The following is a 25,687-nucleotide window of genomic DNA, read 5'->3' as shown; positions in this document are numbered from 1 at the left end:
GTGTCCTCCGCAGACAGAGGGAACAGAGTTCTCTAAAACCCCTTCAGCATTTATTGTTTGTAGTCTTTTGGCTGACGGTAGTTAACTTGGGTGAGCTGAAAGCTTTTTGTAGCTTAGAGGAGTCTGATCATTCCTGAGGTTGAGCTTTTCTCCATTTTGCTTTTTTTGATAAAGAGTGAGGAAAACTTACCTCTTCATACTATCTCTTTGACACATTTGCCTGCTTTGAATTTTTTTCACCACTGCCGAGCTCAGGACATTTTTTTTTTTTGAGGGCAGGTGTCTTTTAGAGGCCTGAGTCCTTGTGAATGTTACGTGACCCATAGCTCTGCGTTTAAAGCCGCTCTTGCGGGAAACGGCCACAAGGCGGCAGCATTTCTCCATTTCCAACTCTGGGTTTTCCTGCAACAGAGGCTTCCTGGAGATTGTGTTCGTAGGCTGCAAATGAGAGTGCAGTGTGCCAGGGCAAACCCCCAAGAGCTTATATCTCCTTACTTCTTGTGTGTTTTTTAAAATTTAATTGTTATCTAGTATCACAGCCAATTGGATAAAAATGTGGTGTGTGTTCTAGGTGTACAGCATCTGGTTCATCATATGTATGTATCGATCTATTCATCTTTGGATCCTTTCCCGTGTAGGTTATTACAGAGTGTTGAGTCGACCTCTCCTGGTGTTCCTTAGGTATTTTGTGATTATATATTTCATATGTATCAGTACATGTCTGTAAACCCCCATATCCAAATTCATACATTCCTTACACCTTTCCACTTGGTTAAGCATAGTTGGTTTTCTGGATCTATGCACGGCCTTCTCTTGGAAATGACTTCATGGGTATCAATGTTGAAGTAACAGCTATAAGTGATGTCATAGGATATTTCTATTTCGGTTTCTTTCGTACTTCCTTTTGGGTGGGTATCTCTAGATCCTTCTACGGTGGTGCCAGCGGCACTGTTGCATGCTCTTCCGTGGCTCATGTTCCATTGTGCGCATGGGCCCCCTTCTTCTTGGTGCATTGTTCTGTTGATGGACATTTGGGTTTCTTCCAAGTCTTGGCGATGGTACGTGTTGCTGCAGTGCAGGATGGCCAGCCTGTGTCTTTTTGATTTTGGTCTACTCGGGAGATAGGCCCATCGGTGGGCCTACCCGATGACAGGTTAGCTCAATTTTTACCTTTCAACGCACCTCCACGGTGTTCTCACTACTAGCTGTTACCAGGTTATGTCCCAGCGGCCGCTAGAGGGCACAGAGTTCTCTAAAACACCTTGAGCATTTATTCTTTGCAGACTCTGTGGCTGATGATCATTCTGACGACGGTGGGTGAACGTTTCTGTCGACTGGATTTGCATGGCTTTATTAATTCCTGATGTTGAGCATTTTTCCATGCCCTTTTATTTATCACAAGAGAAAGAAAGAGGAGACAAAATGTGCACAAAATATGCCTCTTGAAATTGTCGTTTTGAAATGTGCACGTCTTTTGAGTTGTTTTCCTCGGTGGACGACCCAAGAATCGTTTTTGAGGGCAGGTGTCATTTATAGGCCTGCAATGATTTTGAATATCAAGTGACCATTAGCACTGGGTTTAAAGCTGCTGTTTTGAGAAACGGCCACAAGGCGGCAGCAGGTCTCCTTTACCAAACCTGGTTACTCGGGCAACAGAGCCTCCGTGGAAGTCGTATTCTCGGTTGTCAATTAGAATGGACTGTGCCAGGAAAAAGCCCCTTATGTTTGTGCCTCACGACTGACTTGTTCGTTTTTTAATTCAATGTTTATTGTTTCTCACAGCAAGTTTGATTACAATGTTTTGCTTGTTGTAGGTGTGAAAGATGTGGCTCTTTTACACATAAACATGTATCTAGTCTTCTTTGGATCCTTTTCCCATGTAGCTTATGACACAATGTTGAGTACTCTTCTCTTGGTATTCCGTAGGCCTTTGGTGATTTTGTATTTCACCTGTGTTTGTATCTCTCTCTTAAACCCAATTTCCTAATGTACACAATTCTCACACCTGTCCATGGGTGAACCATAAATCTGTTTATTGCATCTGTGATTGCCTTTCTCTGTGGAAATATCTTCAGTGATATCAATTTTTAGGGAACACCTATAAGTGATATCGTAGGCTATGTATCTTTCGCTCTGTGACTTACTGCAAGGTGCGTGATGAACTCTAGCCTCACCGATGGTGCTGTTGATGGCATTGTTTCCTTTTGTTCCTTGGCTAATATTCCATCTGTACAGGTCCCTGTTCTTCTTTGTCCACTCATCTGTTGATGGGCTTTCTGCTTGCTTCCATGTCCTGGCTCTTGTAATACTCCTGCAATGCAGATTTGCCTGCCTGTGTCTTTCCACTTCTGTCTTCTTTCTTAGGTTATAGGCCCAGGAGTGGGCCTGCTGGATCATATCGTAACTCAGTGTTTACCTTGTAAAGGCACCTCCATTCTGTTCCCATTAGTGCCTCTTACCAGGTGAAGTCCTGTGGCGAGCATTGCCCTCTGAGGAAGGCGCCACTAAGACCCTCCTAAGCCTCAGGGCCCGACTGTACTCTCCTTGGTATGCATCCTGGACTTTATGGTATGAACATACAAAAGGAGATGGTCTTTGGCCAAATCGCTCCAGGGACCTGCTCAGTTACTGGGAGTCCCTGGTTGTTCCCTAAAGCTAGGAAAAGCAACCCTGGAGGGGAAATTGGTGCCTTTGAGGGAGAAGCCGAGCAGCCAACCAACCAGCTGATGCTGATAAGGTGTGACTAAGCCGAGAAGCCAACCAACCAGCTGATGCCGATAAGGCGTGACGAAGCAAAGTCCCTGCTTTAGGGGTATATATACGGCTAGGCTTTGTTATTAAACTTGCCTTGCAAGCGTCAGTTGCTTGTGCCCTTCTGATCCCATACCTTGGTGCGTTCAGGTCCCTACCCCCTCTCGTCGGTTGTTGCTACACTTTGAGGACCCGCCGCGGCTGGCGGCAAAGTCCCACTTAACCTAGAGGGTATGCACTTCTCCACAACCCCTTCAGCATGAATTGTTGGTACTTTTGTTGCTGATGGTTCTTCTGACTGGTGTGAGCCCATACCTCTGTGGTTGGATTTGCATGCGTCTCATAAAGCCTTGAAATTGAGCTTTCAGGGATGTCCTTTTTTTCTTCAAACTGTGTGTGTAGCTTACCTCATCACATTCTTTTCTTGAACTCTGTGCCGCCTTTTGAAATATTTTGGCCACTACCTCCCTCAAGACATTTTGTGGGCAGGTTTCATTGACAGCCCTCCAGGACTTGTGCACACGAAGTGACCATTAGCACGGGTTTTCCAGCTGCCGTTGCAGGGAACGGCCAGAGGGCTGCAGCATTTCTGCGTTTCCCACTCTGGTAACTAGTGAAACAGAGCCTTCCTGCCTGTGGTGTTCCTCGGTTATCAATGACGGTGGGATGTGTCTGGAGAAACCCCCCAAAGCTGATGTCTCCTTACTTATATCTGTTTTTAAAATGGAATTTCTACTTTTCACTCGAGGACTCTTCCATTGTGTCCATGGACCACTGCTCCTTTCTGCATTCCTCTGTGGCTGGGCATTTTCATTGCTTCCAAGTGTTGGCTATGGTAAACATTGCTGGATTGCAGGATTGCCAGCCCGTGTCTTTTTGATTCTCATCCTCTCAGGTGATAGACCCAGCAGTGGCTGTGCTTGATTGAACGGTCGCTCAATGTTGACCCTTTCCAGGCAACTCCACTGTGTTTTCCTTAGGGGCTCTTACCACGTCCCACTTAGAACCGAGGGTACGCATTTCTTCACCACCCCTTCAGCATTTCTTGTTTGCAGAAGTTTCGCTGATGGCCATGCTGAGTCGTGTGACATGATAGGTTTTTGTAACGTGTATTTTTGTGTCTACTAATTCCTAAGGTTCAGCATTTTTCCACGCCTTTTTTTATTCTGTTAAACAAAAACAGAGAAAAAAAAACGTGAGTACAATAAACCTCTCGAAATTGTCTTCTTGGAAGGTTGCCCTCTTTGGACTTTTTTGGTCGATTTTCGACCCCAGGATTTTGTTTTGGAGGGCAGGTGTCATTTACAAGCCTGTAATGGGTGTGAATATTGAGTGACCATTAGCACTGACTTTAAAGCTGCTGCTGTGGGAAACGGCCACAAGGCGTCAGCATTGCTACATTCCCACATCTGGTTACTAGGGCAGCAGAGCCTTCTGGAAGTCCTGTTCCCAGGTTGTCAATTAGAATGGAATGTGCCAGGAAAAAACCCCAGAAGTGTATGTCACATTACTTCTTGTTCGCTCTTTTAATTTGTTTAAATCGGGTTAATGATTAGAATATTGTTGGTCCTAGATGTACAGAATCTGGTTCATTTGTACGTTTTATATATATATATATATATATATATATATACTTGTACAGATCCTCTTCCCATGTAAATTATTGCAGAGTGTTCTTTTGACCTCCCTTGCTGTATGGTCGGTCTGTTTGATATATATATATTTAATATGTATTTGTACACATATGGTGACACTAATCTTAATTTATCCATTCCCCCCACCTTTCATTTTCCATAAGCTTAGTTTGTTTTCTAAGTGTGTGAGTGTCTTTCTTTGTGGAAATATGTTCATTTGTGTCAGCTGTTAGATAACGCCTATACGTGATGTCATACGGTATGCCTTTTGCTTTCCGACTTAACTCATGTTCTGTGATGATCTCTAGGCTCATCTCGGGTGCCTCAAAGAGCAGTGTTTCCTTGTTTTCCATGGCTAATAGTCCACTGTGTCCACGGACCAGCTCTTCTTATCCATTCATCTGTTGATGGACATTTGGGTTGCTTCGGTGTCTTGGCTACTGTGAAAACTCGTGGAGTGCAGCTCTTGCAGCCTGTCTTCTCAGGTGAGAGGCTCAGCTGTGGGTGTTCTGGATGGAAGGGTGGCTCAATTTTTAATTGAAAACGCAGCTCCTTTCTGTTCTCATTATTGGCTGTTACAACTAGACGTGTCCTCCGCAGACAGAGGGAACAGAGTTCTCTAAAACCCCTTCAGCATTTATTGTTTGTAGTCTTTTGGCTGACGGTAGTTAACTTGGGTGAGCTGAAAGCTTTTTGTAGCTTAGAGGAGTCTGATCATTCCTGAGGTTGAGCTTTTCTCCATTTTGCTTTTTTTGATAAAGAGTGAGGAAAACTTACCTCTTCATACTATCTCTTTGACACATTTGCCTGCTTTGAATTTTTTTCACCACTGCCGAGCTCAGGACATTTTTTTTTTTGAGGGCAGGTGTCTTTTAGAGGCCTGAGTCCTTGTGAATGTTACGTGACCCATAGCTCTGCGTTTAAAGCCGCTCTTGCGGGAAACGGCCACAAGGCGGCAGCATTTCTCCATTTCCAACTCTGGGTTTTCCTGCAACAGAGGCTTCCTGGAGATTGTGTTCGTAGGCTGCAAATGAGAGTGCAGTGTGCCAGGGCAAACCCCCAAGAGCTTATATCTCCTTACTTCTTGTGTGTTTTTTAAAATTTAATTGTTATCTAGTATCACAGCCAATTGGATAAAAATGTGGTGTGTGTTCTAGGTGTACAGCATCTGGTTCATCATATGTATGTATCGATCTATTCATCTTTGGATCCTTTCCCGTGTAGGTTATTACAGAGTGTTGAGTCGACCTCTCCTGGTGTTCCTTAGGTATTTTGTGATTATATATTTCATATGTATCAGTACATGTCTGTAAACCCCCATATCCAAATTCATACATTCCTTACACCTTTCCACTTGGTTAAGCATAGTTGGTTTTCTGGATCTATGCACGGCCTTCTCTTGGAAATGACTTCATGGGTATCAATGTTGAAGTAACAGCTATAAGTGATGTCATAGGATATTTCTATTTCGGTTTCTTTCGTACTTCCTTTTGGGTGGGTATCTCTAGATCCTTCTACGGTGGTGCCAGCGGCACTGTTGCATGCTCTTCCGTGGCTCATGTTCCATTGTGCGCATGGGCCCCCTTCTTCTTGGTGCATTGTTCTGTTGATGGACATTTGGGTTTCTTCCAAGTCTTGGCGATGGTACGTGTTGCTGCAGTGCAGGATGGCCAGCCTGTGTCTTTTTGATTTTGGTCTACTCGGGAGATAGGCCCATCGGTGGGCCTACCCGATGACAGGTTAGCTCAATTTTTACCTTTCAACGCACCTCCACGGTGTTCTCACTACTAGCTGTTACCAGGTTACGTCCCAGCGGCCGCTAGAGGGCACAGAGTTCTCTAAAACACCTTGAGCATTTATTCTTTGCAGACTCTGTGGCTGATGATCATTCTGACGACGGTGGGTGAACGTTTCTGTCGACTGGATTTGCATGGCTTTATTAATTCCTGATGTTGAGCATTCTTCCATGCCCTTTTATTTATCACAAGAGAAAGAAAGAGGAGACAAAATGTGCACAAAATATGCCTCTTGAAATTGTCGTTTTGAAATGTGCACGTCTTTTGAGTTGTTTTCCTCGATGGACGACCCAAGAATCGTTTTTGAGGGCAGGTGTCATTTATAGGCCTGCAATGATTTTGAATATCAAGTGACCATTAGCACTGGGTTTAAAGCTGCTGTTTTGAGAAACGGCCACAAGGCGGCAGCAGGTCTCCTTTACCAAACCTGGTTACTCGGGCAACAGAGCCTCCGTGGAAGTCGTATTCTCGGTTGTCAATTAGAATGGACTGTGCCAGGAAAAAGCCCCTTATGTTTGTGCCTCACGACTGACTTGTTCGTTTTTTAATTCAATGTTTATTGTTTCTCACAGCAAGTTTGATTACAAAATGTTTTGCTTGTTGTAGGTGTGAAAGATGTGGCTCTTTTACACATAAACATGTATCTAGTCTTCTTTGGATCCTTTTCCCATGTAGCTTATGACACAATGTTGAGTACTCTTCTCTTGGTATTCCGTAGGCCTTTGGTGATTTTGTATTTCACCTGTGTTTGTATCTCTCTCTTAAACCCAATTTCCTAATGTACACAATTCTCACACCTGTCCATGGGTGAACCATAAATCTGTTTATTGCATCTGTGATTGCCTTTCTCTGTGGAAATATCTTCAGTGATATCAATTTTTAGGGAACACCTATAAGTGATATCGTAGGCTATGTATCTTTCGCTCTGTGACTTACTGCAAGGTGGGTGATGAACTCTAGCCTCACCGATGGTGCTGTTGATGGCATTGTTTCCTTTTGTTCCTTGGCTAATATTCCATCTGTACAGGTCCCTGTTCTTCTTTGTCCACTCATCTGTTGATGGGCTTTCTGCTTGCTTCCATGTCCTGGCTCTTGTAATACTCCTGCAATGCAGATTTGCCTGCCTGTGTCTTTCCACTTCTGTCTTCTTTCTTAGGTTATAGGCCCAGGAGTGGGCCTGCTGGATCATATCGTAACTCAGTGTTTACCTTGTAAAGGCACCTCCATTCTGTTCCCATTAGTGCCTCTTACCAGGTGAAGTCCTGTGGCGAGCATTGCCCTCTGAGGAAGGCGCCACTAAGACCCTCCTAAGCCTCAGGGCCCGACTGTACTCTCCTTGGTATGCATCCTGGACTTTATGGTATGAACATACAAAAGGAGATGGTCTTTGGCCAAATCGCTCCAGGGACCTGCTCAGTTACTGGGAGTCCCTGGTTGTTCCCTAAAGCTAGGAAAAGCAACCCTGGAGGGGAAATTGGTGCCTTTGAGGGAGAAGCCGAGCAGCCAACCAACCAGCTGATGCTGATAAGGTGTGACTAAGCCGAGAAGCCAACCAACCAGCTGATGCCGATAAGGCGTGACGAAGCAAAGTCCCTGCTTTAGGGGTATATATACGGCTAGGCTTTGTTATTAAACTTGCCTTGCAAGCGTCAGTTGCTTGTGCCCTTCTGATCCCATACCTTGGTGCGTTCAGGTCCCTACCCCCTCTCGTCGGTTGTTGCTACACTTTGAGGACCCGCCGCGGCTGGCGGCAAAGTCCCACTTAACCTAGAGGGTATGCACTTCTCCACAACCCCTTCAGCATGAATTGTTGGTACTTTTGTTGCTGATGGTTCTTCTGACTGGTGTGAGCCCATACCTCTGTGGTTGGATTTGCATGCGTCTCATAAAGCCTTGAAATTGAGCTTTCAGGGATGTCCTTTTTTTCTTCAAACTGTGTGTGTAGCTTACCTCATCACATTCTTTTCTTGAACTCTGTGCCGCCTTTTGAAATATTTTGGCCACTACCTCCCTCAAGACATTTTGTGGGCAGGTTTCATTGACAGCCCTCCAGGACTTGTGCACACGAAGTGACCATTAGCACGGGTTTTCCAGCTGCCGTTGCAGGGAACGGCCAGAGGGCTGCAGCATTTCTGCGTTTCCCACTCTGGTAACTAGTGAAACAGAGCCTTCCTGCCTGTGGTGTTCCTCGGTTATCAATGACGGTGGGATGTGTCTGGAGAAACCCCCCAAAGCTGATGTCTCCTTACTTATATCTGTTTTTAAAATGGAATTTCTACTTTTCACTCGAGGACTCTTCCATTGTGTCCATGGACCACTGCTCCTTTCTGCATTCCTCTGTGGCTGGGCATTTTCATTGCTTCCAAGTGTTGGCTATGGTAAACATTGCTGGATTGCAGGATTGCCAGCCCGTGTCTTTTTGATTCTCATCCTCTCAGGTGATAGACCCAGCAGTGGCTGTGCTTGATTGAACGGTCGCTCAATGTTGACCCTTTCCAGGCAACTCCACTGTGTTTTCCTTAGGGGCTCTTACCACGTCCCACTTAGAACCGAGGGTACGCATTTCTTCACCACCCCTTCAGCATTTCTTGTTTGCAGAAGTTTCGCTGATGGCCATGCTGAGTCGTGTGACATGATAGGTTTTTGTAACGTGTATTTTTGTGTCTACTAATTCCTAAGGTTCAGCATTTTTCCACGCCTTTTTTTATTCTGTTAAACAAAAACAGAGAAAAAAAAACGTGAGTACAATAAACCTCTCGAAATTGTCTTCTTGGAAGGTTGCCCTCTTTGGACTTTTTTGGTCGATTTTCGACCCCAGGATTTTGTTTTGGAGGGCAGGTGTCATTTACAAGCCTGTAATGGGTGTGAATATTGAGTGACCATTAGCACTGACTTTAAAGCTGCTGCTGTGGGAAACGGCCACAAGGCGTCAGCATTGCTACATTCCCACATCTGGTTACTAGGGCAGCAGAGCCTTCTGGAAGTCCTGTTCCCAGGTTGTCAATTAGAATGGAATGTGCCAGGAAAAAACCCCAGAAGTGTATGTCACATTACTTCTTGTTCGCTCTTTTAATTTGTTTAAATCGGGTTAATGATTAGAATATTGTTGGTCCTAGATGTACAGAATCTGGTTCATTTGTACGTTTTATATATATATATATATATATATATATATATATATATATATATATATATATATATATATACTTGTACAGATCCTCTTCCCATGTAAATTATTGCAGAGTGTTCTTTTGACCTCCCTTGCTGTATGGTCGGTCTGTTTGATATATATATATATTTAATATGTATTTGTACACATATGGTGACACTAATCTTAATTTATCCATTCCCCCCACCTTTCATTTTCCATAAGCTTAGTTTGTTTTCTAAGTGTGTGAGTGTCTTTCTTTGTGGAAATATGTTCATTTGTGTCAGCTGTTAGATAACGCCTATACGTGATGTCATACGGTATGCCTTTTGCTTTCCGACTTAACTCATGTTCTGTGATGATCTCTAGGCTCATCTCGGGTGCCTCAAAGAGCAGTGTTTCCTTGTTTTCCATGGCTAATAGTCCACTGTGTCCACGGACCAGCTCTTCTTATCCATTCATCTGTTGATGGACATTTGGGTTGCTTCGGTGTCTTGGCTACTGTGAAAACTCGTGGAGTGCAGCTCTTGCAGCCTGTCTTCTCAGGTGAGAGGCTCAGCTGTGGGTGTTCTGGATGGAAGGGTGGCTCAATTTTTAATTGAAAACGCAGCTCCTTTCTGTTCTCATTATTGGCTGTTACAACTAGACGTGTCCTCCGCAGACAGAGGGAACAGAGTTCTCTAAAACCCCTTCAGCATTTATTGTTTGTAGTCTTTTGGCTGACGGTAGTTAACTTGGGTGAGCTGAAAGCTTTTTGTAGCTTAGAGGAGTCTGATCATTCCTGAGGTTGAGCTTTTCTCCATTTTGCTTTTTTTGATAAAGAGTGAGGAAAACTTACCTCTTCATACTATCTCTTTGACACATTTGCCTGCTTTGAATTTTTTTCACCACTGCCGAGCTCAGGACATTTTTTTTTTTTGAGGGCAGGTGTCTTTTAGAGGCCTGAGTCCTTGTGAATGTTACGTGACCCATAGCTCTGCGTTTAAAGCCGCTCTTGCGGGAAACGGCCACAAGGCGGCAGCATTTCTCCATTTCCAACTCTGGGTTTTCCTGCAACAGAGGCTTCCTGGAGATTGTGTTCGTAGGCTGCAAATGAGAGTGCAGTGTGCCAGGGCAAACCCCCAAGAGCTTATATCTCCTTACTTCTTGTGTGTTTTTTAAAATTTAATTGTTATCTAGTATCACAGCCAATTGGATAAAAATGTGGTGTGTGTTCTAGGTGTACAGCATCTGGTTCATCATATGTATGTATCGATCTATTCATCTTTGGATCCTTTCCCGTGTAGGTTATTACAGAGTGTTGAGTCGACCTCTCCTGGTGTTCCTTAGGTATTTTGTGATTATATATTTCATATGTATCAGTACATGTCTGTAAACCCCCATATCCAAATTCATACATTCCTTACACCTTTCCACTTGGTTAAGCATAGTTGGTTTTCTGGATCTATGCACGGCCTTCTCTTGGAAATGACTTCATGGGTATCAATGTTGAAGTAACAGCTATAAGTGATGTCATAGGATATTTCTATTTCGGTTTCTTTCGTACTTCCTTTTGGGTGGGTATCTCTAGATCCTTCTACGGTGGTGCCAGCGGCACTGTTGCATGCTCTTCCGTGGCTCATGTTCCATTGTGCGCATGGGCCCCCTTCTTCTTGGTGCATTGTTCTGTTGATGGACATTTGGGTTTCTTCCAAGTCTTGGCGATGGTACGTGTTGCTGCAGTGCAGGATGGCCAGCCTGTGTCTTTTTGATTTTGGTCTACTCGGGAGATAGGCCCATCGGTGGGCCTACCCGATGACAGGTTAGCTCAATTTTTACCTTTCAACGCACCTCCACGGTGTTCTCACTACTAGCTGTTACCAGGTTATGTCCCAGCGGCCGCTAGAGGGCACAGAGTTCTCTAAAACACCTTGAGCATTTATTCTTTGCAGACTCTGTGGCTGATGATCATTCTGACGACGGTGGGTGAACGTTTCTGTCGACTGGATTTGCATGGCTTTATTAATTCCTGATGTTGAGCATTTTTCCATGCCCTTTTATTTATCACAAGAGAAAGAAAGAGGAGACAAAATGTGCACAAAATATGCCTCTTGAAATTGTCGTTTTGAAATGTGCACGTCTTTTGAGTTGTTTTCCTCGGTGGACGACCCAAGAATCGTTTTTGAGGGCAGGTGTCATTTATAGGCCTGCAATGATTTTGAATATCAAGTGACCATTAGCACTGGGTTTAAAGCTGCTGTTTTGAGAAACGGCCACAAGGCGGCAGCAGGTCTCCTTTACCAAACCTGGTTACTCGGGCAACAGAGCCTCCGTGGAAGTCGTATTCTCGGTTGTCAATTAGAATGGACTGTGCCAGGAAAAAGCCCCTTATGTTTGTGCCTCACGACTGACTTGTTCGTTTTTTAATTCAATGTTTATTGTTTCTCACAGCAAGTTTGATTACAATGTTTTGCTTGTTGTAGGTGTGAAAGATGTGGCTCTTTTACACATAAACATGTATCTAGTCTTCTTTGGATCCTTTTCCCATGTAGCTTATGACACAATGTTGAGTACTCTTCTCTTGGTATTCCGTAGGCCTTTGGTGATTTTGTATTTCACCTGTGTTTGTATCTCTCTCTTAAACCCAATTTCCTAATGTACACAATTCTCACACCTGTCCATGGGTGAACCATAAATCTGTTTATTGCATCTGTGATTGCCTTTCTCTGTGGAAATATCTTCAGTGATATCAATTTTTAGGGAACACCTATAAGTGATATCGTAGGCTATGTATCTTTCGCTCTGTGACTTACTGCAAGGTGCGTGATGAACTCTAGCCTCACCGATGGTGCTGTTGATGGCATTGTTTCCTTTTGTTCCTTGGCTAATATTCCATCTGTACAGGTCCCTGTTCTTCTTTGTCCACTCATCTGTTGATGGGCTTTCTGCTTGCTTCCATGTCCTGGCTCTTGTAATACTCCTGCAATGCAGATTTGCCTGCCTGTGTCTTTCCACTTCTGTCTTCTTTCTTAGGTTATAGGCCCAGGAGTGGGCCTGCTGGATCATATCGTAACTCAGTGTTTACCTTGTAAAGGCACCTCCATTCTGTTCCCATTAGTGCCTCTTACCAGGTGAAGTCCTGTGGCGAGCATTGCCCTCTGAGGAAGGCGCCACTAAGACCCTCCTAAGCCTCAGGGCCCGACTGTACTCTCCTTGGTATGCATCCTGGACTTTATGGTATGAACATACAAAAGGAGATGGTCTTTGGCCAAATCGCTCCAGGGACCTGCTCAGTTACTGGGAGTCCCTGGTTGTTCCCTAAAGCTAGGAAAAGCAACCCTGGAGGGGAAATTGGTGCCTTTGAGGGAGAAGCCGAGCAGCCAACCAACCAGCTGATGCTGATAAGGTGTGACTAAGCCGAGAAGCCAACCAACCAGCTGATGCCGATAAGGCGTGACGAAGCAAAGTCCCTGCTTTAGGGGTATATATACGGCTAGGCTTTGTTATTAAACTTGCCTTGCAAGCGTCAGTTGCTTGTGCCCTTCTGATCCCATACCTTGGTGCGTTCAGGTCCCTACCCCCTCTCGTCGGTTGTTGCTACACTTTGAGGACCCGCCGCGGCTGGCGGCAAAGTCCCACTTAACCTAGAGGGTATGCACTTCTCCACAACCCCTTCAGCATGAATTGTTGGTACTTTTGTTGCTGATGGTTCTTCTGACTGGTGTGAGCCCATACCTCTGTGGTTGGATTTGCATGCGTCTCATAAAGCCTTGAAATTGAGCTTTCAGGGATGTCCTTTTTTTCTTCAAACTGTGTGTGTAGCTTACCTCATCACATTCTTTTCTTGAACTCTGTGCCGCCTTTTGAAATATTTTGGCCACTACCTCCCTCAAGACATTTTGTGGGCAGGTTTCATTGACAGCCCTCCAGGACTTGTGCACACGAAGTGACCATTAGCACGGGTTTTCCAGCTGCCGTTGCAGGGAACGGCCAGAGGGCTGCAGCATTTCTGCGTTTCCCACTCTGGTAACTAGTGAAACAGAGCCTTCCTGCCTGTGGTGTTCCTCGGTTATCAATGACGGTGGGATGTGTCTGGAGAAACCCCCCAAAGCTGATGTCTCCTTACTTATATCTGTTTTTAAAATGGAATTTCTACTTTTCACTCGAGGACTCTTCCATTGTGTCCATGGACCACTGCTCCTTTCTGCATTCCTCTGTGGCTGGGCATTTTCATTGCTTCCAAGTGTTGGCTATGGTAAACATTGCTGGATTGCAGGATTGCCAGCCCGTGTCTTTTTGATTCTCATCCTCTCAGGTGATAGACCCAGCAGTGGCTGTGCTTGATTGAACGGTCGCTCAATGTTGACCCTTTCCAGGCAACTCCACTGTGTTTTCCTTAGGGGCTCTTACCACGTCCCACTTAGAACCGAGGGTACGCATTTCTTCACCACCCCTTCAGCATTTCTTGTTTGCAGAAGTTTCGCTGATGGCCATGCTGAGTCGTGTGACATGATAGGTTTTTGTAACGTGTATTTTTGTGTCTACTAATTCCTAAGGTTCAGCATTTTTCCACGCCTTTTTTTATTCTGTTAAACAAAAACAGAGAAAAAAAAACGTGAGTACAATAAACCTCTCGAAATTGTCTTCTTGGAAGGTTGCCCTCTTTGGACTTTTTTGGTCGATTTTCGACCCCAGGATTTTGTTTTGGAGGGCAGGTGTCATTTACAAGCCTGTAATGGGTGTGAATATTGAGTGACCATTAGCACTGACTTTAAAGCTGCTGCTGTGGGAAACGGCCACAAGGCGTCAGCATTGCTACATTCCCACATCTGGTTACTAGGGCAGCAGAGCCTTCTGGAAGTCCTGTTCCCAGGTTGTCAATTAGAATGGAATGTGCCAGGAAAAAACCCCAGAAGTGTATGTCACATTACTTCTTGTTCGCTCTTTTAATTTGTTTAAATCGGGTTAATGATTAGAATATTGTTGGTCCTAGATGTACAGAATCTGGTTCATTTGTACGTTTTATATATATATATATATATATATATATATATACTTGTACAGATCCTCTTCCCATGTAAATTATTGCAGAGTGTTCTTTTGACCTCCCTTGCTGTATGGTCGGTCTGTTTGATATATATATATTTAATATGTATTTGTACACATATGGTGACACTAATCTTAATTTATCCATTCCCCCCACCTTTCATTTTCCATAAGCTTAGTTTGTTTTCTAAGTGTGTGAGTGTCTTTCTTTGTGGAAATATGTTCATTTGTGTCAGCTGTTAGATAACGCCTATACGTGATGTCATACGGTATGCCTTTTGCTTTCCGACTTAACTCATGTTCTGTGATGATCTCTAGGCTCATCTCGGGTGCCTCAAAGAGCAGTGTTTCCTTGTTTTCCATGGCTAATAGTCCACTGTGTCCACGGACCAGCTCTTCTTATCCATTCATCTGTTGATGGACATTTGGGTTGCTTCGGTGTCTTGGCTACTGTGAAAACTCGTGGAGTGCAGCTCTTGCAGCCTGTCTTCTCAGGTGAGAGGCTCAGCTGTGGGTGTTCTGGATGGAAGGGTGGCTCAATTTTTAATTGAAAACGCAGCTCCTTTCTGTTCTCATTATTGGCTGTTACAACTAGACGTGTCCTCCGCAGACAGAGGGAACAGAGTTCTCTAAAACCCCTTCAGCATTTATTGTTTGTAGTCTTTTGGCTGACGGTAGTTAACTTGGGTGAGCTGAAAGCTTTTTGTAGCTTAGAGGAGTCTGATCATTCCTGAGGTTGAGCTTTTCTCCATTTTGCTTTTTTTGATAAAGAGTGAGGAAAACTTACCTCTTCATACTATCTCTTTGACACATTTGCCTGCTTTGAATTTTTTTCACCACTGCCGAGCTCAGGACATTTTTTTTTTTGAGGGCAGGTGTCTTTTAGAGGCCTGAGTCCTTGTGAATGTTACGTGACCCATAGCTCTGCGTTTAAAGCCGCTCTTGCGGGAAACGGCCACAAGGCGGCAGCATTTCTCCATTTCCAACTCTGGGTTTTCCTGCAACAGAGGCTTCCTGGAGATTGTGTTCGTAGGCTGCAAATGAGAGTGCAGTGTGCCAGGGCAAACCCCCAAGAGCTTATATCTCCTTACTTCTTGTGTGTTTTTTAAAATTTAATTGTTATCTAGTATCACAGCCAATTGGATAAAAATGTGGTGTGTGTTCTAGGTGTACAGCATCTGGTTCATCATATGTATGTATCGATCTATTCATCTTTGGATCCTTTCCCGTGTAGGTTATTACAGAGTGTTGAGTCGACCTCTCCTGGTGTTCCTTAGGTATTTTGTGATTATATATTTCATATGTATCAGTACATGTCTGTAAACCCCCATATCCAAATTCATACATTCCTTACACCTTTCCACTTGGTTAAGCATAGTTGGTTTTCTGGATCTATGCACGGCCTTCTCTTGGAAATGACTTCATGGGTATCAATGTTGAAGTAACAGCTATAAGTGATGTCATAGGATATTTCTATTTCGGTTTCTTTCGTACTTCCTTTTGGGTGGGTATCTCTAGATCCTTCTACGGTGGTGCCAGCGGCACTGTTGCATGCTCTTCCGTGGCTCATGTTCCATTGTGCGCATGGGCCCCCTTCTTCTTGGTGCATTGTTCTGTTGATGGACATTTGGGTTTCTTCCAAGTCTTGGCGATGGTACGTGTTGCTGCAGTGCAGGATGGCCAGCCTGTGTCTTTTTGATTTTGGTCTACTCGGGAGATAGGCCCATCGGTGGGCCTACCCGATGACAGGTTAGCTCAATTTTTACCTTTCAACGCACCTCCACGGTGTTCTCACTACTAGCTGTTACCAGGTTACGTCCCAGCGGCCGCTAGAGGGCACAGAGTTCTCTAAAACACCTTGAGCATTTATTCTTTGCAGACTCTGTGGCTGATGATCATTCTGACGACGGTGGGTGAACGTTTCTGTCGACTGGATTTGCATGGCTTTATTAATTCCTGATGTTGAGCATTCTTCCATGCCCTTTTATTTATCACAAGAGAAAGAAAGAGGAGACAAAATGTGCACAAAATATGCCTCTTGAAATTGTCGTTTTGAAATGTGCACGTCTTTTGAGTTGTTTTCCTCGATGGACGACCCAAGAATCGTTTTTGAGGGCAGGTGTCATTTATAGGCCTGCAATGATTTTGAATATCAAGTGACCATTAGCACTGGGTTTAAAGCTGCTGTTTTGAGAAACGGCCACAAGGCGGCAGCAGGTCTCCTTTACCAAACCTGGTTACTCGGGCAACAGAGCCTCCGTGGAAGTCGTATTCTCGGTTGTCAATTAGAATGGACTGTGCCAGGAAAAAGCCCCTTATGTTTGTGCCTCACGACTGACTTGTTCGTTTTTTAATTCAATGTTTATTGTTTCTCACAGCAAGTTTGATTACAATGTTTTGCTTGTTGTAGGTGTGAAAGATGTGGCTCTTTTACACATAAACATGTATCTAGTCTTCTTTGGATCCTTTTCCCATGTAGCTTATGACACAATGTTGAGTACTCTTCTCTTGGTATTCCGTAGGCCTTTGGTGATTTTGTATTTCACCTGTGTTTGTATCTCTCTCTTAAACCCAATTTCCTAATGTACACAATTCTCACACCTGTCCATGGGTGAACCATAAATCTGTTTATTGCATCTGTGATTGCCTTTCTCTGTGGAAATATCTTCAGTGATATCAATTTTTAGGGAACACCTATAAGTGATATCGTAGGCTATGTATCTTTCGCTCTGTGACTTACTGCAAGGTGGGTGATGAACTCTAGCCTCACCGATGGTGCTGTTGATGGCATTGTTTCCTTTTGTTCCTTGGCTAATATTCCATCTGTACAGGTCCCTGTTCTTCTTTGTCCACTCATCTGTTGATGGGCTTTCTGCTTGCTTCCATGTCCTGGCTCTTGTAATACTCCTGCAATGCAGATTTGCCTGCCTGTGTCTTTCCACTTCTGTCTTCTTTCTTAGGTTATAGGCCCAGGAGTGGGCCTGCTGGATCATATCGTAACTCAGTGTTTACCTTGTAAAGGCACCTCCATTCTGTTCCCATTAGTGCCTCTTACCAGGTGAAGTCCTGTGGCGAGCATTGCCCTCTGAGGAAGGCGCCACTAAGACCCTCCTAAGCCTCAGGGCCCGACTGTACTCTCCTTGGTATGCATCCTGGACTTTATGGTATGAACATACAAAAGGAGATGGTCTTTGGCCAAATCGCTCCAGGGACCTGCTCAGTTACTGGGAGTCCCTGGTTGTTCCCTAAAGCTAGGAAAAGCAACCCTGGAGGGGAAATTGGTGCCTTTGAGGGAGAAGCCGAGCAGCCAACCAACCAGCTGATGCTGATAAGGTGTGACTAAGCCGAGCAGCCAACCAACCAGCTGATGCCGATAAGGCGTGACGAAGCAAAGTCCCTGCTTTAGGGGTATATATACGGCTAGGCTTTGTTATTAAACTTGCCTTGCAAGCGTCAGTTGCTTGTGCCCTTCTGATCCCATACCTTGGTGCGTTCAGGTCCCTACCCCCTCTCGTCGGTTGTTGCTACACTTTGAGGACCCGCCGCGGCTGGCGGCAAAGTCCCACTTAACCTAGAGGGTATGCACTTCTCCACAACCCCTTCAGCATGAATTGTTGGTACTTTTGTTGCTGATGGTTCTTCTGACTGGTGTGAGCCGATACCTCTGTGGTTGGATTTGCATGCGTCTCATAAAGCCTTGAAATTGAGCTTTCAGGGATGTCCTTTTTTTCTTCAAACTGTGTGTGTAGCTTACCTCATCACATTCTTTTCTTGAACTCTGTGCCGCCTTTTGAAATATTTTGGCCACTACCTCCCTCAAGACATTTTGTGGGCAGGTTTCATTGACAGCCCTCCAGGACTTGTGCACACGAAGTGACCATTAGCACGGGTTTTCCAGCTGCCGTTGCAGGGAACGGCCAGAGGGCTGCAGCATTTCTGCGTTTCCCACTCTGGTAACTAGTGAAACAGAGCCTTCCTGCCTGTGGTGTTCCTCGGTTATCAATGACGGTGGGATGTGTCTGGAGAAACCCCCCAAAGCTGATGTCTCCTTACTTATATCTGTTTTTAAAATGGAATTTCTACTTTTCACTCGAGGACTCTTCCATTGTGTCCATGGACCACTGCTCCTTTCTGCATTCCTCTGTGGTTGGGCATTTTCATTGCTTCCAAGTGTTGGCTATGGTAAACATTGCTGGATTGCAGGATTGCCAGCCCGTGTCTTTTTGATTCTCATCCTCTCAGGTGATAGACCCAGCAGTGGCTGTGCTTGATTGAACGGTCGCTCAATGTTGACCCTTTCCAGGCAACTCCACTGTGTTTTCCTTAGGGGCTCTTACCACGTCCCACTTAGAACCGAGGGTACGCATTTCTTCACCACCCCTTCAGCATTTCTTGTTTGCAGAAATTTCGCTGATGGCCATGCTGAGTCGTGTGACATGATAGGTTTTTGTAACGTGTATTTTTGTGTCTACTAATTCCTAAGGTTCAGCATTTTTCCACGCCTTTTTTTATTCTGTTAAACAAAAACAGAGAAAAAAAAACGTGAGTACAATAAACCTCTCGAAATTGTCTTCTTGGAAGGTTGCCCTCTTTGGACTTTTTTGGTCGATTTTCGACCCCAGGATTTTGTTTTGGAGGGCAGGTGTCATTTACAAGCCTGCAATGGGTGTGAATATTGAGTGACCATTAGCACTGACTTTAAAGCTGCTGCTGTGGGAAACGGCCACAAGGCGTCAGCATTGCTACATTCCCACATCTGGTTACTAGGGCAGCAGAGCCTTCTGGAAGTCCTGTTCCCAGGTTGTCAATTAGAATGGAATGTGCCAGGAAAAAACCCCAGAAGTGTATGTCACATTACTTCTTGTTCGCTCTTTTAATTTGTTTAAATCGGGTTAATGATTAGAATATTGTTGGTCCTAGATGTACAGAATCTGGTTCATTTGTACGTTTTATATATATATATATATATATATACTTGTACAGATCCTCTTCCCATGTAAATTATTGCAGAGTGTTCTTTTGACCTCCCTTGCTGTATGGTCGGTCTGTTTGATATATATATATTTAATATGTATTTGTACACATATGGTGACACTAATCTTAATTTATCCATTCCCCCCACCTTTCATTTTCCATAAGCTTAGTTTGTTTTCTAAGTGTGTGAGTGTCTTTCTTTGTGGAAATATGTTCATTTGTGTCAGCTGTTAGATAACGCCTATACGTGATGTCATACGGTATGCCTTTTGCTTTCCGACTTAACTCATGTTCTGTGATGATCTCTAGGCTCATCTCGGGTGCCTCAAAGAGCAGTGTTTCCTTGTTTTCCATGGCTAATAGTCCACTGTGTCCACGGACCAGCTCTTCTTATCCATTCATCTGTTGATGGACATTTGGGTTGCTTCGGTGTCTTGGCTACTGTGAAAACTCGTGGAGTGCAGCTCTTGCAGCCTGTCTTCTCAGGTGAGAGGCTCAGCTGTGGGTGTTCTGGATGGAAGGGTGGCTCAATTTTTAATTGAAAACGCAGCTCCTTTCTGTTCTCATTATTGGCTGTTACAACTAGACATGTCCTCCGCAGACAGAGGGAACAGAGTTCTCTAAAACCCCTTCAGCATTTATTGTTTGTAGTCTTTTGGCTGACGGTAGTTAACTTGGGTGAGCTGAAAGCTTTTTGTAGCTTAGAGGAGTCTGATCATTCCTGAGGTTGAGCTTTTCTCCATTTTGCTTTTTTTGATAAAGAGTGAGGAAAACTTAGCTCTTCATACTATCTCTTTGACACATTTGCCTGCTTTGAATTTTTTTCACCACTGCCGAGCTCAGGACATTTTTTTTTTTTGAGGGCAGGTGTCTTTTAGAGGCCTGAGTCCTTGTGAATGTTACGTGACCCATAGCTCTGCGTTTAAAGCCGCTCTTGCGGGAAACGGCCACAAGGCGGCAGCATTTCTCCATTTCCAACTCTGGGTTTTCCTGCAACAGAGGCTTCCTGGAGATTGTGTTCGTAGGCTGCAAATGAGAGTGCAGTGTGCCAGGGCAAACCCCCAAGAGCTTATATCTCCTTACTTCTTGTGTGTTTTTTAAAATTTAATTGTTATCTAGTATCACAGCCAATTGGATAAAAATGTGGTGTGTGTTCTAGGTGTACAGCATCTGGTTCATCATATGTATGTATCGATCTATTCATCTTTGGATCCTTTCCCGTGTAGGTTATTACAGAGTGTTGAGTCGACCTCTCCTGGTGTTCCTTAGGTATTTTGTGATTATATATTTCATATGTATCAGTACATGTCTGTAAACCCCCATATCCAAATTCATACATTCCTTACACCTTTCCACTTGGTTAAGCATAGTTGGTTTTCTGGACCTATGCACGGCCTTCTCTTGGAAATGACTTCATGGGTATCAATGTTGAAGTAACAGCTATAAGTGATGTCATAGGATATTTCTATTTCGGTTTCTTTCGTACTTCCTTTTGGGTGGGTATCTCTAGATCCTTCTACGGTGGTGCCAGCGGCACTGTTGCATGCTCTTCCGTGGCTCATGTTCCATTGTGCGCATGGGCCCCCTTCTTCTTGGTGCATTGTTCTGTTGATGGACATTTGGGTTTCTTCCAAGTCTTGGCGATGGTACGTGTTGCTGCAGTGCAGGATGGCCAGCCTGTGTCTTTTTGATTTTGGTCTACTCGGGAGATAGGCCCATCGGTGGGCCTACCCGATGACAGGTTAGCTCAATTTTTACCTTTCAACGCACCTCCACGGTGTTCTCACTACTAGCTGTTACCAGGTTACGTCCCAGCGGCCGCTAGAGGGCACAGAGTTCTCTAAAACACCTTGAGCATTTATTCTTTGCAGACTCTGTGGCTGATGATCATTCTGACGACGGTGGGTGAACGTTTCTGTCGACTGGATTTGCATGGCTTTATTAATTCCTGATGTTGAGCATTCTTCCATGCCCTTTTATTTATCACAAGAGAAAGAAAGAGGAGACAAAATGTGCACAAAATATGCCTCTTGAAATTGTCGTTTTGAAATGTGCACGTCTTTTGAGTTGTTTTCCTCGGTGGACGACCCAAGAATCGTTTTTGAGGGCAGGTGTCATTTATAGGCCTGCAATGATTTTGAATATCAAGTGACCATTAGCACTGGGTTTAAAGCTGCTGTTTTGAGAAACGGCCACAAGGCGGCAGCAGGTCTCCTTTACCAAACCTGGTTACTCGGGCAACAGAGCCTCCGTGGAAGTCGTATTCTCGGTTGTCAATTAGAATGGACTGTGCCAGGAAAAAGCCCCTTATGTTTGTGCCTCACGACTGACTTGTTCGTTTTTTAATTCAATGTTTATTGTTTCTCACAGCAAGTTTGATTACAATGTTTTGCTTGTTGTAGGTGTGAAAGATGTGGCTCTTTTACACATAAACATGTATCTAGTCTTCTTTGGATCCTTTTCCCATGTAGCTTATGACACAATGTTGAGTACTCTTCTCTTGGTATTCCGTAGGCCTTTGGTGATTTTGTATTTCACCTGTGTTTGTATCTCTCTCTTAAACCCAATTTCCTAATGTACACAATTCTCACACCTGTCCATGGGTGAACCATAAATCTGTTTATTGCATCTGTGATTGCCTTTCTCTGTGGAAATATCTTCAGTGATATCAATTTTTAGGGAACACCTATAAGTGATATCGTAGGCTATGTATCTTTCGCTCTGTGACTTACTGCAAGGTGCGTGATGAACTCTAGCCTCACCGATGGTGCTGTTGATGGCATTGTTTCCTTTTGTTCCTTGGCTAATATTCCATCTGTACAGGTCCCTGTTCTTCTTTGTCCACTCATCTGTTGATGGGCTTTCTGCTTGCTTCCATGTCCTGGCTCTTGTAATACTCCTGCAATGCAGATTTGCCTGCCTGTGTCTTTCCACTTCTGTCTTCTTTCTTAGGTTATAGGCCCAGGAGTGGGCCTGCTGGATCATATCGTAACTCAGTGTTTACCTTGTAAAGGCACCTCCATTCTGTTCCCATTAGTGCCTCTTACCAGGTGAAGTCCTGTGGCGAGCATTGCCCTCTGAGGAAGGCGCCACTAAGACCCTCCTAAGCCTCAGGGCCCGACTGTACTCTCCTTGGTATGCATCCTGGACTTTATGGTATGAACATACAAAAGGAGATGGTCTTTGGCCAAATCGCTCCAGGGACCTGCTCAGTTACTGGGAGTCCCTGGTTGTTCCCTAAAGCTAGGAAAAGCAACCCTGGAGGGGAAATTGGTGCCTTTGAGGGAGAAGCCGAGCAGCCAACCAACCAGCTGATGCTGATAAGGTGTGACTAAGCCGAGCAGCCAACCAACCAGCTGATGCCGATAAGGCGTGACGAAGCAAAGTCCCTGCTTTAGGGGTATATATACGGCTAGGCTTTGTTATTAAACTTGCCTTGCAAGCGTCAGTTGCTTGTGCCCTTCTGATCCCATACCTTGGTGCGTTCAGGTCCCTACCCCCTCTCGTCGGTTGTTGCTACACTTTGAGGACCCGCCGCGGCTGGCGGCAAAGTCCCACTTAACCTAGAGGGTATGCACTTCTCCACAACCCCTTCAGCATGAATTGTTGGTACTTTTGTTGCTGATGGTTCTTCTGACTGGTGTGAGCCGATACCTCTGTGGTTGGATTTGCATGCGTCTCATAAAGCCTTGAAATTGAGCTTTCAGGGATGTCCTTTTTTTCTTCAAACTGTGTGTGTAGCTTACCTCATCACATTCTTTTCTTGAACTCTGTGCCGCCTTTTGAAATATTTTGGCCACTACCTCCCTCAAGACATTTTGTGGGCAGGTTTCATTGACAGCCCTCCAGGACTTGTGCACACGAAGTGACCATTAGCACGGGTTTTCCAGCTGCCGTTGCAGGGAACGGCCAGAGGGCTGCAGCATTTCTGCGTTTCCCACTCTGGTAACTAGTGAAACAGAGCCTTCCTGCCTGTGGTGTTCCTCGGTTATCAATGACGGTGGGATGTGTCTGGAGAAACCCCCCAAAGCTGATGTCTCCTTACTTATATCTGTTTTTAAAATGGAATTTCTACTTTTCACTCGAGGACTCTTCCATTGTGTCCATGGACCACTGCTCCTTTCTGCATTCCTCTGTGGTTGGGCATTTTCATTGCTTCCAAGTGTTGGCTATGGTAAACATTGCTGGATTGCAGGATTGCCAGCCCGTGTCTTTTTGATTCTCATCCTCTCAGGTGATAGACCCAGCAGTGGCTGTGCTTGATTGAACGGTCGCTCAATGTTGACCCTTTCCAGGCAACTCCACTGTGTTTTCCTTAGGGGCTCTTACCACGTCCCACTTAGAACCGAGGGTACGCATTTCTTCACCACCCCTTCAGCATTTCTTGTTTGCAGAAGTTTCGCTGATGGCCATGCTGAGTCGTGTGACATGATAGGTTTTTGTAACGTGTATTTTTGTGTCTACTAATTCCTAAGGTTCAGCATTTTTCCACGCCTTTTTTTATTCTGTTAAACAAAAACAGAGAAAAAAAAACGTGAGTACAATAAACCTCTCGAAATTGTCTTCTTGGAAGGTTGCCCTCTTTGGACTTTTTTGGTCGATTTTCGACCCCAGGATTTTGTTTTGGAGGGCAGGTGTCATTTACAAGCCTGCAATGGGTGTGAATATTGAGTGACCATTAGCACTGACTTTAAAGCTGCTGCTGTGGGAAACGGCCACAAGGCGTCAGCATTGCTACATTCCCACATCTGGTTACTAGGGCAGCAGAGCCTTCTGGAAGTCCTGTTCCCAGGTTGTCAATTAGAATGGAATGTGCCAGGAAAAAACCCCAGAAGTGTATGTCACATTACTTCTTGTTCGCTCTTTTAATTTGTTTAAATCGGGTTAATGATTAGAATATTGTTGGTCCTAGATGTACAGAATCTGGTTCATTTGTACGTTTTATATATATATATATATATATATATATATATATATATATATATATATATATATATATATATATACTTGTACAGATCCTCTTCCCATGTAAATTATTGCAGAGTGTTCTTTTGACCTCCCTTGCTGTATGGTCGGTCTGTTTGATATATATATATTTAATATGTATTTGTACACATATGGTGACACTAATCTTAATTTATCCATTCCCCCCACCTTTCATTTTCCATAAGCTTAGTTTGTTTTCTAAGTGTGTGAGTGTCTTTCTTTGTGGAAATATGTTCATTTGTGTCAGCTGTTAGATAACGCCTATACGTGATGTCATACGGTATGCCTTTTGCTTTCCGACTTAACTCATGTTCTGTGATGATCTCTAGGCTCATCTCGGGTGCCTCAAAGAGCAGTGTTTCCTTGTTTTCCATGGCTAATAGTCCACTGTGTCCACGGACCAGCTCTTCTTATCCATTCATCTGTTGATGGACATTTGGGTTGCTTCGGTGTCTTGGCTACTGTGAAAACTCGTGGAGTGCAGCTCTTGCAGCCTGTCTTCTCAGGTGAGAGGCTCAGCTGTGGGTGTTCTGGATGGAAGGGTGGCTCAATTTTTAATTGAAAACGCAGCTCCTTTCTGTTCTCATTATTGGCTGTTACAACTAGACGTGTCCTCCGCAGACAGAGGGAACAGAGTTCTCTAAAACCCCTTCAGCATTTATTGTTTGTAGTCTTTTGGCTGACGGTAGTTAACTTGGGTGAGCTGAAAGCTTTTTGTAGCTTAGAGGAGTCTGATCATTCCTGAGGTTGAGCTTTTCTCCATTTTGCTTTTTTTGATAAAGAGTGAGGAAAACTTACCTCTTCATACTATCTCTTTGACACATTTGCCTGCTTTGAATTTTTTTCACCACTGCCGAGCTCAGGACATTTTTTTTTTTTGAGGGCAGGTGTCTTTTAGAGGCCTGAGTCCTTGTGAATGTTACGTGACCCATAGCTCTGCGTTTAAAGCCGCTCTTGCGGGAAACGGCCACAAGGCGGCAGCATTTCTCCATTTCCAACTCTGGGTTTTCCTGCAACAGAGGCTTCCTGGAGATTGTGTTCGTAGGCTGCAAATGAGAGTGCAGTGTGCCAGGGCAAACCCCCAAGAGCTTATATCTCCTTACTTCTTGTGTGTTTTTTAAAATTTAATTGTTATCTAGTATCACAGCCAATTGGATAAAAATGTGGTGTGTGTTCTAGGTGTACAGCATCTGGTTCATCATATGTATGTATCGATCTATTCATCTTTGGATCCTTTCCCGTGTAGGTTATTACAGAGTGTTGAGTCGACCTCTCCTGGTGTTCCTTAGGTATTTTGTGATTATATATTTCATATGTATCAGTACATGTCTGTAAACCCCCATATCCAAATTCATACATTCCTTACACCTTTC

This window comes from Kogia breviceps, chromosome 12 (genome assembly GCF_026419965.1).
Source record: "Kogia breviceps isolate mKogBre1 chromosome 12, mKogBre1 haplotype 1, whole genome shotgun sequence".
Classification (NCBI taxonomy): Eukaryota; Metazoa; Chordata; class Mammalia; order Artiodactyla; family Physeteridae; genus Kogia; species Kogia breviceps.
This window is presented reverse-complemented; position numbering follows the sequence as displayed.